Source organism: Triticum urartu, chromosome 1A (assembly GCF_056163025.1).
Source record: "Triticum urartu cultivar PI428250 chromosome 1A, HENAU_Tu73, whole genome shotgun sequence".
Taxonomy (NCBI): Eukaryota; Viridiplantae; Streptophyta; class Magnoliopsida; order Poales; family Poaceae; genus Triticum; species Triticum urartu.
The window spans coordinates 55,461,281-55,472,705 of record NC_141873.1 but is presented as its reverse complement, the minus strand read 5'-3'; the positions used below and the strand labels follow the sequence as shown (position 1 = coordinate 55,472,705).

At 46.2% G+C, this 11,425-nt stretch overlaps 1 long non-coding RNA gene and 1 pseudogene across 1 annotated transcript; both read left to right on the top strand.

Annotated features, from left to right (window-relative positions):
* The first annotated feature begins 953 nt into the window (after nucleotides 1–953).
* Nucleotides 954–2,026, top strand: LOC147989960 (uncharacterized). Its single transcript, XR_015602174.1, has 2 exons — nucleotides 954–1,158; nucleotides 1,758–2,026. It is a non-coding gene; the product is annotated as an uncharacterized LOC147989960 (long non-coding RNA).
* A 654-nt stretch (nucleotides 2,027–2,680) lies between these two features.
* Nucleotides 2,681–4,526, top strand: LOC147989959 (uncharacterized; annotated as a pseudogene).
* The last annotated feature ends 6,899 nt before the right edge of the window (nucleotides 4,527–11,425 follow it).

The window sequence follows — 11,425 nt, the reverse complement described above, 5'->3', positions numbered from 1 at the left end:
GCCGGCGCCGGGGCTAGTCATGGCGTTGGAGTTTAGGACAGGATCGTGGGATAGTTATCTGATACCATGAAAACTGATTGTAGTTCTTTCCTTAATGACTTACAAGTACACAACGGATTATATATAGGGGGGCGAGGCCCAACCAGAACTAGTACGTGCATGAGATCGTGCGTGAGTCATGGGGAGACTGCGGTGACCAAGTCACCTGGCTAACAAAGGCGACTGGGAAGTCAGGGCTACATATCCCTCCTCACCTTGATTTTCTCTCCAAAATCTGAGGTAATTTATTTACTACATCACACATGTGCTACTAATGCTTCTAAAGATTTCTTGATCTTATGTGCATGTTAGCTTTTAGTGGAAACCTTGATGTCCTTGTGCTTTACACGTGTGAAGTTCAGCACTATGGCTGCCATTATGTGTTGTGTAATGCTCTGGTGGTTATGAGTCATGTTTGATATAGTTATCATTCCGATGCTTAAAGCTAACCATTTTGTAAAAAGATGCCTTGGTTCTCGTCTAATGCAAGCTGCACTACTGTCAAAAAGTATACTCTATTTTGAAGTGTCATAACTTGTAAGTAATGCCGTTTGCTATTGCTTGAAATTTAGAAAGTTTAGTCATGATACAAAGCTATGGATTTTGAAATTTCAGTTGTGAAGTTCATACCTGCAAGTTATCCTTCCTTACAGAGTCATTTTTTGTGGTAGAGTGAAAGCAAGTGTGCTCTGTTGCTGAACATTTATGTGATGCCAAAGGACAAGATTTGCTTCTGCTTATTGGCAACATTTTCCATTTCACCCAGGTAACTTCTGAAGGGCATTCTTGTATTGACACCTCTGTTTCTGTGCTCCATGTTGTGTTGTTATACAATATATTTCTCTTTCTAACTTGTTTGTTACCATTGCTATTAGAAGCCATTAGCTATTCTCGGGGTGGGGTCATGGTGGCGGCCTCTTCAGCGGCGTCACACGACGATCTCCATGCGCGAGAGAGGCATCTCAACGGGTTCCCTGAGGTGAGCATGATACCGTGGAGAGATGGTGTCGAGGACGACGTCCAAGCGCATCATCACGCTCAATGGCTCCGCCGCCATGGTCAGCGAGTTTGGTGACAGCGATGGGCGGTCCAGAAGCTCCTTAAAGCATTTGATTCATGGTATGCTTTGATCTCTTTCTTGTTTTCTTCTCTATCCCTGATCTGAATTTTGTATCTATACATACATGAGATAAGTGGAGGATTCTAATAGAGAAGGCATAATAACTATATTATACTCTACTCTATTGAAAAGAATCATCTCCTATTAGATTCTCTGAATATTTGTATAGATAACACTCACCCACCCCTTTGTTCCTTCTTTTGATTATCTACGAGTTCTCAGCAAATACTTCAGTTTTGAATTGAGGAGCTCTCACCGATTTCATATAAATGAAATGAAAGTCAAGAGATACAAGAAGGATCCGCCAGTACACGCCATGGACCAGGCACGTTTATAAAATAATGGTACAGCAAAAGCAAGATTAATACCTTATTCCCGGGAACATACTTTCCTTGATCTGACATGAATAGATACCTAGTTGATGGGCTTAATTCTTATAGCCAGTTTACTGAAGGTCCTTTCATACTAATAGAGAAGGCATAATAACTACATTATACTCTACTCTTTGTTCTGTTGAAAAGAATCATCTCTTATTTGATTCTTTGAATTTTTTATAGATAACACTCACCTGCCCCTTTGTTCCTTCCATTATCTTTAGGAGTTCGCTCAAATTGTATTATTGGGATTTTCTTTGCTGCTTTACTTGACATGGAGCGGCAAGAGCAAGCTTTTGGCAATGAAGATTGATTCATGATGTTTTTGGTCGGGGGCTGCAGCATCGTGTGTGTTGATGTGATTGCTTGTAAAATTTGAATCATGGTTTTAGGTCATGCATCCAGAGAAGATCCTTGCCGCAACTGGTGCGAGCCGAGGTTTGTTAGATGAACAAAAAATTGATTTATCTGGACAGAGAACAGTGAGATCTTACATATCGCATCATGTTGATTTTCTCTTCTTGACCTAGGATTTGCAGTGCGTAATTGGTGAGTGTTCTTTTGCTTTTCTTGCAGAGATTTGCTCAGATGCATTGTTAGGCAATTCGCTATTGGACTCTACTTTCTAGTGAGATTAACCGCACACATGATCTCTATTTACATGTACTTTGTAGGTCTGTAAGAAAAGGGCTTCAGTTATTTGTTTGATGGCCTTTGGTTGGTTGGTGCCAAAAAAACAGTACATGAAAAGCTTCATATTTAAGTTGTACATGTATCTGCCAAGCTTACCAAATTTTTTGTGCCAGATTGGTCAAAGATTGGACATTTGAATAAAAGAAACTTCATTGGAAACTAATAATACCCTTCTGATCAGTATTGCTATATTTGTGTTGTGAATTATTTCGCAGGCAACACAAGGATCATCTCATCATTCTCTAAGGGAGCCAGCATCCAGCCGTTGCTTTGTGTTAGTCAGCAGACTCCCTCTGCCCACGATCGTTGCACGATCTGCTCCACGATCTAGCGATAGTTGGTCTAGCCAGCACTATATGTATCCCCTGATGTACTCTGTATCAATTAAGCAAAGCATTCCAAAAGTTTACATGGTATCAGACACCAGTTTCGGTCTCCTCTCTCCATGATCGCCATGACGACTAGTGGAGGACAACCCACCCTCCCCAACACCGGCGGCCAGCCAACTGCTCCTCCTCTCCCCGGCGGCCAGCCAACTGCTATCCTTCCTGGCGCTCCGCCACCTCCTCCTCTTCCTGGCGGCCAGCCCGTTAACCCTATCCCTCCGCTGCCCCCGCCAGTTTTCGCCGCCATGCCCGCCGCTCCACTCTCCTTCAGCGACACCATTACAGACATCACTCCGTTCATCCCCATCGTCCTCGATCTTCATAGCCACAATTACTACCACTGGCGCCATCTCTTCGAGATTCATCTTGGCCGCTGCTCCCTTCTTCACCATATCTCCGGCGACGCACTCCGGCCCCGCATGATCCACGGTGGCTCAAAGACGACCTCGCCATCATCCAGTGGCTGTACACTCGCATCTCCACCGAGCTCTTCAACCTCGTCATCACTGATGGCGCCTCCGCCCGCGATATTTGGCTCGAGCTTCGTCGCCTGTTCCAAGACAACCGCGACGCCCGGGTCTCCGCTCTCAACACGGAGCTGCGCACCATCACGCAGGGAGATCGCCCCGTTGGCGTCTTCTGTCAGCGCATCAAGGCCATCGGAGATGAGTTACGTGAGCTTGGCGAAGTGGTCGCCGACCGCTCCCTTCTTCACGCTCTGATGGGCGGTCTTGACGACCGCTTTGCCCAGCAGGCCACGTTGATCCCACTTCTTCGTCCGCTCCCCACACTCGCCGAGGCCCGCTCCATGTTGCAGATGGAGGAGCAGAACCAGCAGCGGAAGGCCAACACTCCCCGTCTCTTCCACGCGACGGGTCGCCCAGCGCCTGCACCAGCGGCTGCGCTGGCGGCGGTTCCGGCGACCCCTCCCCCGGCGCCAGCCACGCCTCAACCGCCGCCCGGCTGGCGCCCCAACCCCAATTACAAGGGAAAAAACCCCGTCTACCGCCCGCCCAGGCAGGGGTCCGCCGCTTCCTCGTCAAGCTCCACGCCGGCTTCCACACCAACGGCTCCACCGCCGCCTTCGGCGCCTTCTGCATCAGATCCTTCGACCTGGCGCCCCTCGCATGACCCATGGACTGGACTCGTTCAGGCGTGGCCCATGCCCTAGTCGGCGCCATCTCCGTACGGCGCTCCACCAGCATATACTGGCAGCTGGGCGCCCGGCCTCCGGCCTGCCGTCGGCGCTCCCGGTCTTCTTGGCGCGCACCCTCCTCCACATGCCTACGCTGCCTATGCGCCTCTGTACCAGGCCGCCGCCACGCCCACGGCGTACTCCATGTACCCCTACGGCGCGCCTCCACCACCAACCTGGGATCATGTCGCGCCATCAGCGCCCTCTGCTCCGCCGACCCAGCCTGCGTCATCTACATCCACTACGGCAATGCCGGCCTGGGATCAGGCCGCTTTCATCGCCGCCATGAATTCACTCACCACCGAGGACGCAGGTACTGAATGGATTTTTGATTCTGGGGCATCTTCGCATATGTTTGCATCAGATCGTACGCTCACCTCACTTCGCCCCTCGCTCTTCTTCCCTTCCATCACTCTTGGCGACGGCTCTTCGGTCCCCGTTGCTTGCGTCGGCTCCACCACTCTCCCATCCTCCTTTTCCCCTCTTCTTCTTCGCGAAGTACTTGTAGCACCTGCTCTCATAAAAAAAATCTCATTTCCGTTCGACAGTTTACTGTTGACAATCAAGTTTCTGTTGAATTTGATCCTTTTGGGTTGTCTGTGAAGGACCTTCGCACCAAGGTGGAGATAGCTCGGTTCAATAGCTCCGGCGACTTGTACACGGTTCATCCAGCACTGCCCGCTCCACCTCATGCCATGGTGGCTTCTGTCACAACGTGACACCGCCGCCTCGGTCATCCACAGTCCACCACGACGTCCACGCTTCTTCAAGAATTTCAGCTTCCTCACGACCGTGCCACGCATGATTCGTCTTTGTGCCATGCATGTCAGATGGGCAAGCACGTTCGGCTGCCCTTTGGTGTATCTACTACCCGTAGTTCATTTCCCTTTGAGTTATTGCATTGTGACTTGTGGACGTCCCCTGTTCCTAGTGTTTCTGGATTCAAGTATTATCTTGTTGTATTAGATGACTATTCCCACTTTGTATGGACCTTTCCCATTCGCTCTAAATCTGATGTGCATGCGTTATTTGTCAAGTTTCAACAGTATGTCTCCACTCACTTTTCTCTCCCCATTCGTTTCCTTCAATGTGATAACGGCCGTGAATTTGATAACACTCGCAATCGTGATTTCTTTCTCCATCATGGCATTCTTCTTCGGTTCTCCTGTCCGTACACCTCCCTGCAAAACGGAAAAGCTGAGCAATCTCTCCGAACCATCAACGACATTCTTCGCACTCTTCTCATTCAAGCCTCCATGCCATCTTCATATTGGGTTGAAGCCCTACGACATGCCACTTTTCTTCTTAATATTCGTCCCACCAAGTTATGTCCTCGTTTCTCCCTACGAGTCTCTCTTTCTTGCCTCCCCTACCTATTCTGATCTCTGAGTGTTCGGCTGTCTTTGCTTTCCTAATTTATCCGCTACTTCAGAGAACAAACTAGCTCCACGATCGATGCCCTGTATTTTTCTTGGCTACTCTGACTTGCACAAAGGGTATCGTTGTCTTCACCTCCCCACCGGCCATGTCATCCTCTCTCGCCACGTTACCTTTGACGAAACTATCTTTCTGTTTGCCTCCCACCAGCCTCCGGATTTTTCTGCACCAATTTCTGGCCCCAGATCAGCTTCCGCCAGACCCCGCACGATCGACGTGCATGGCCTGCATAGCCCTGTTCATCTGGACCCCGCCCCCAACCAGGCCCACCCACCACCACCACCCACCCACCTACCTCGGATCTGCCGCCGTACTCCTCCGACATATCTCCTGCGCACCAACCCCACCACCCACCTGCCTCGGATCTGGCGCCATCCTCCTCCATCATATCGCCTGCGCCCCAATCCGCCTCTACCCAACCAATCATCGACCACTCACCCACCACCAGCTTTTGCCCAGATTCTTCCGGGCCCGCTGCGTCTCCCATCCCAACCTCTGCTACTGATTCGCCCGCCACCACCCAATCAGCACCCACCTTTCCCTCTTCCTCACTAGCGTCTTCTTCGCCCTCGCCTTCTTCCCGCAAACTTCCAGCCACTACTGTTCCTGTTCCCGTCCCACATAACAACCACCCCATGCACACTCGTAGTAAAGCAGGATTTGGGCTACCAGTGGATCGTTTAAACCTCTGTCACTGCTACACCTATCTCTCCTATTCCCAAGTCCTATAAAGCTGCTCTTCTCGATCCTCATTGGCTCAAGGCCATGAAAGACGAATACGATGCGCTCCTTATCAACAACACGTGGTCTCTCGTCCCTCGTCCCTCTGGCGCAAATGTTGTGTCCGGTAAATGGGTCTTTCGCCATAAGTTTCATTCTGACGGCACCCTATCTCGCTACAAGGCTCGTTGGGTCCGTCGTGGCGATTCTCAGCAACCCGGGGTTGACTTCGACGAAACTTTCTCTCCTGTCGTCAAACCCAACACCATTCGGGTGGTTCTCAGCTTGGCTGTCTCCTCGTCCTGGCCTGTTCATCAGTTAGACGTAAAAAATGCCTTCTTACACGGTTCTCTGACTGAAACTGTCTACTGCCGACAGCCGCTCGGGTTCTCTGATCCAGTTTTTCCCGATCACGTTTGTCACCTCCAGAAATCTTTGTACGGTCTTAAACAAGCACCACGCGCCTGGTTTCAGCGTTTTGCTACTTTTATCCAGCGCATTGGATTCTTTCCCTCTTGTTCGGATTCTTCCCTCTTCATTTTCCACTCTCCCGAGCACACTGCCTACCTTCTCCTTTACGTCGATGATATAGTGCTTACTGCCTCCTCGGAGGTTTTCCTAACCCACATCATTTCTTCTCTTTGTTCGAAATTTTGCATGACTGATCTTGGTCCGCTGCATCACTTTCTCGGCATTGCCGTCTCCCGGTCCTCCTCGGGTCTTTTTCTGTCGCAACGCCAATATGTTCTCGACCTTCTCTCCAAAGCCGGCATGACTGACTGTCACCCCGCTCGTACCCCAGCTGACACCAGTTCTAAGCTTTCCTCCGCCGGCAACCCTCTTGATGATCCCACTCTCTATCGCAGTCTCACCGGCGCTCTCCAGTATCTCACTCTCACGCGTCCGGAGATCACCTACGCTGTCCAACAAGCCTGCTTGTACATGCACGATCCACGTCTTCCGCACATGCATCATGTCAAGCGTGTTCTGCGTTATCTTAAGGGCACTCTAGATCATGGCCTTTCCATTACCCCCTCATCTCCTACCACCCTCACCGTGTACTCTAATGCAGACTGGGCAGGGTGTCCGGATACTCAACGATCCACTTCAGGTTACTGTGTGTACTTGGGTGACAACCTGATTTCATGGTCTTCGAAGCGGTAACTAACTGTTTCCAGGTCGTCCGCGGAGGCTGAGTACCGCTCTGTTGCTCACGCTGTTGCCGAAACGGTGTGGCTTCGTCAGCTGCTCGGTGAACTACATCGTCCTCTTCATCAGGCTACTATCGTTTATTGTGACAACATTTCGGCTGTCTACATGTCATGCAATCCTGTCCAGCATCGTCGGACCAAGCACATCGAGGTTGACATCCATTTCGTTCGCGAGAAGGTGGCGCTTGGCGACGTTCGCGTTCTACACGTTCCTACTAGTGCTCAGTTTGCAGATATCTTCACCAAAGGCCTGCCGTCAGCTCCCTTCTTCGCCATCCGTGCCAGTCTCAACGTCGTCGAGCCCGCCGCTGACACTGCGGGGGGGTGTTAGTAAGCAGACTCCCTCTGCCCACGATCGTTGCACGATCTGCTCCACGATCTAGCGATAGTTGGTCTAGCCAGCACTATATGTATCCCCTGATGTACTCTGTATCAATCAAGCAAAGCATTCCAAAAGTTTACACTTTGGATGCCTCACCATGGCCAAGGATTGCAAGGTAGAATCCTTCACCCAGATTATATGTTGGGCGGTTTCTTGTTCGACATCAATTTCTGGTTGGAGATGTATTCCAGTTCGGTTGTGTGATTACATCAAATTTGAGCATATTAGTTGAAATGTGTAATGCTACAAAGTTGACAGGTTTTCATAGTATTTTACTACTGGGAGTCTCTTTTGTTTGTTTTCTGCCCCTTGACTTCTACGGTCTCCATTTAGATATATGCATGGCTAACCAACCGTTTGTGCTTGTTATTAACAGTTTTAGATGAGTATTCCTACACATAGATGAATACCCTCCTAATACTAACCAAAGATTTGATATTCCATTACATTTGGTTAATCTGCCTGAGTTAATGCCTCCTACACAAGGAGGTGAATGAAAATGCGATGGGGGGCCTGTCTCAGAATTGTTTCCCCCTTTTTCCCAATAGCTTTCATCCGCAGTAATAGCTATTGGGCTGCATATGCACGCGCGCAGGTGTACCACTAAGGCAGGTGCGCAGAGGATGGCAGAGGAGGCGCGCCAAGGGCGCGCCCCTCCCACTAGTCCAATCCATTAACACCTACATTGAGGGCTCTATCAAACATAGAAGGACCGCCATCCAAGTGTTCATGAACAAGTTTTGCGTTTTCTATGTGCAAGTGGTGAATATGCACCAAAGTGGTATTTGAGTCAATAGCCACATAAGTTTCGTTTCCTTCACTTTGGTCATCATCTTTCTGGTTTGCTTTGTTTCTGGCATTATGTTCACATGTGATTTTTGAATAGATGGACTTGGCCGCCCCTTTGTACCATAAATTTTAGAAGAAGTCATTCACGATGTCCCAACAATGGTGGAGTTGAACGGAAACCGAAGTGGTCAAACTTCTTTGAAGATCCCAGAAACCCCACCAAGAAGAACAACAACAACAATGTCACAAGCTACCACCAATCTATTGGATTGGATGACGATGATGGGCAAGGTGGAGGGGACGACGTACATGGGACTGGCCCAAAGAGGAATGAACACTTGAGGGTCAAGAGGTAGGAGAAGGATTGGCCCACACGTGACAACGCGGAAAGCAAAATGTCCGCCACATGGACTAACATTTTTCGCAACAAACGAGAGGAATCAAAGAAAATGAGGAGAAAAGGGAGAAGAAGGAGGAGATGTATGAGTTCTTCTTGAATGCAAAGGGAGAAGATGTAGTACGACTGGGAGAAGGTGAGAGAGAGAGAGAGAGAGATGGCAAAAAGTGAAGGTTGATAAGGTGAATACATATGAGACTATTGAGCTCGAGAAAGAGAAGGTGAGCCTAGCTAGAATCATGTTGATCGATCGTCTATGTATGAGTTGTTGAATTTGCTTGGCATTGATTATTTTGGCTTGTGTTGAAGCGTGAATTGTTGTGTGCTATATCGATCGAATGATCCATGTGCATGTGTTTATATGTAGATATATCGATTGAATGATCCACGTCATGTGTTTATATGCATTTGAGGTTTTGAAAATGGAAGGTGAGTTTGCCTAGGTAGACAAATGAGGGTCTGTCGGCTTCTGTCTGCAGACGTGTTCACGAACATATATGGGATCAAATTAGCCGAGTGTGGTTGGGGATGTTGTTATAGTTTATGTCACTTTTTAGTTTCTCTTTCGAAGGGTTGTCATGCGTGTCTCGTTCGACCTCTGGATGAATTTTGTATACGTGTAAACATTATTGCTTGATATGAGGCAAAGTTTTTCATTAAGAATAGCAAGTCCCCTTTGAACTTTCTTTTCTATATTTCTCTTTCGGTTTACTGGTTTCTGTTTCATTCTTTTGTTTCCTTTTAGCTTCTTTCATCTTTTTATCTTTATTTTTTTATATTCAAGAACATTTATTGACATATGTGAACATTATATTTTTCAGTATGTTAACACCTTTTTTCAAATACCACTATATTCAAATTAATGAATAATTTTAAATACATTTTTTTTTCATATTTCTGAACCTTTTGAATTCATGATTTTTGTAAACTCTTCTTCTTTTTATTTCACGAGCACTTTGTAACCCCTGAACATATTTTGAGATTCAGGAATATTTTCCATATTCATGAACTTCAAATCTATGAAAATCCTAGTGGGTTTTTTTCAAAACCAGCGCGTGGTGATTTCTTGTTCACATGAGCAACAAAACAAAGCTTGCAGCGAACGACTGCACTAGGCCATGGCCCGTGAGACTCCAAGTATTCACCGTGGGAGCAACTAATTAAGGAGTACTCCATGAGGGAGCCTGCAAGGCTGACTTTCAGTTTTGCCCAGTTTCCGGATTTTCTTTATTTTCTGTATGCGTATTTGAATTTTTTTTGCTCGAAAAATGGGTGTTTTTTTCTACCCGAGAGGCACAACTGCGCCTCTCGAAAACACACACGTTTTTATTGCTTCCGCGAGAAGCACGGATTTATTGCGCATGTAAAAGAATGTTTTTTTCCTTTCGCAAGAGGCACAAATTTGTTTTCGTGAGGGAAAAAACACGTTTATTTGCTTCTCATGGAGGTACGAATTTGCTTTTGCGTGAGCACAACTATGTTCCTTTGGAAACGAAAAAAAAAACTGCTTGCAGCTTAGTTTTTTTGTCTATTTTTTTCATTGAAACTTATCAACGTGGGATCAAGTTTCAAAGATCTTGACGCGAGGAATCCAAGGGTAAAGCTATTCGGGATTTAAACACATGATTTAAGAGATAAAATGTTTTCAATATACGAATCTACGAAAAAAGGAAAAAGCGATGAGAATGACTTCCTTTTAACACAAAATGCTGAGAATAACCTTTGCACAGAGTAATAGTGATTTGGCCAATTCAACGCTAAAAGCGCACCTCCCTGCCAGGGCTGTCGAGCAAGGAAAACCCTATTTAATGCACACTGCGGTAAATAGTCGGGGCTTTGCAAAAGGGCGCCCCCAACTGGGCTGGCCTGATTTTTTTTATTTGTTTGTCCTTTTTTATTTTTATTTTGCACGTTTATTTTTATTTTTACAAAAACTTTATTGTTCCTATTTTCAATTTTTTTTTGAAATTTTAAAATTTATAAAAAGATCGTTCAAAATTTTAAAAACATTCCTATTTTCAAATTTGTTCAGAAATTTCAAAAAAGTTTAGAATTTTAAAATATGTCCTTTTTTTTTTCAAAAACCATTCAGAACTTCCAAAAATGCTCTTGCATTAAAAAATGTTCATAGATTAAAAATGTGTTCGTGTTTTTCAATAGTTGTTCAGAATTTCACAAAATGTTCTAGTTTTTTCAAAAAAGTCGTAAATTCAAAAACTGTTTGCGTTTTTGAAAAAAAAATCATCTTCTTTAAAAGATGTTGAGAGTTAGAAAGATGTTTCTGTATTCAAATGTTTTTCAAAATTCAAAAAATGTTCACACTTTCCAAGAAAGTACAAATTTTGTCCGTGTTTTTTTAGAAAATGTTCAGATTTCAAAAATTATTTGACTTTTATAAAATTGTTCATAATTTTCTAAGAATTATTAGAAAGATTTAGAAAATTTTCAGATCTTCCAAAAAATTAAATTATTAATTTTTCGTGTTGTTCATTTGTCACTTACACTAGTCAGGTCAACTGGGTAGCAACACCGGTTAAAACGCGTGAAGGCAAGCCCTTTTTGGATTTCTTACATCAAACAGTACTAGTACATCTCACGCTGGCCAGAACATTTGCCAGTGGGCCGGTCTAGTCGGGGGGCTCTGCGTGTGCGTCGACACCTTTATGTGGATTTTTACATCGC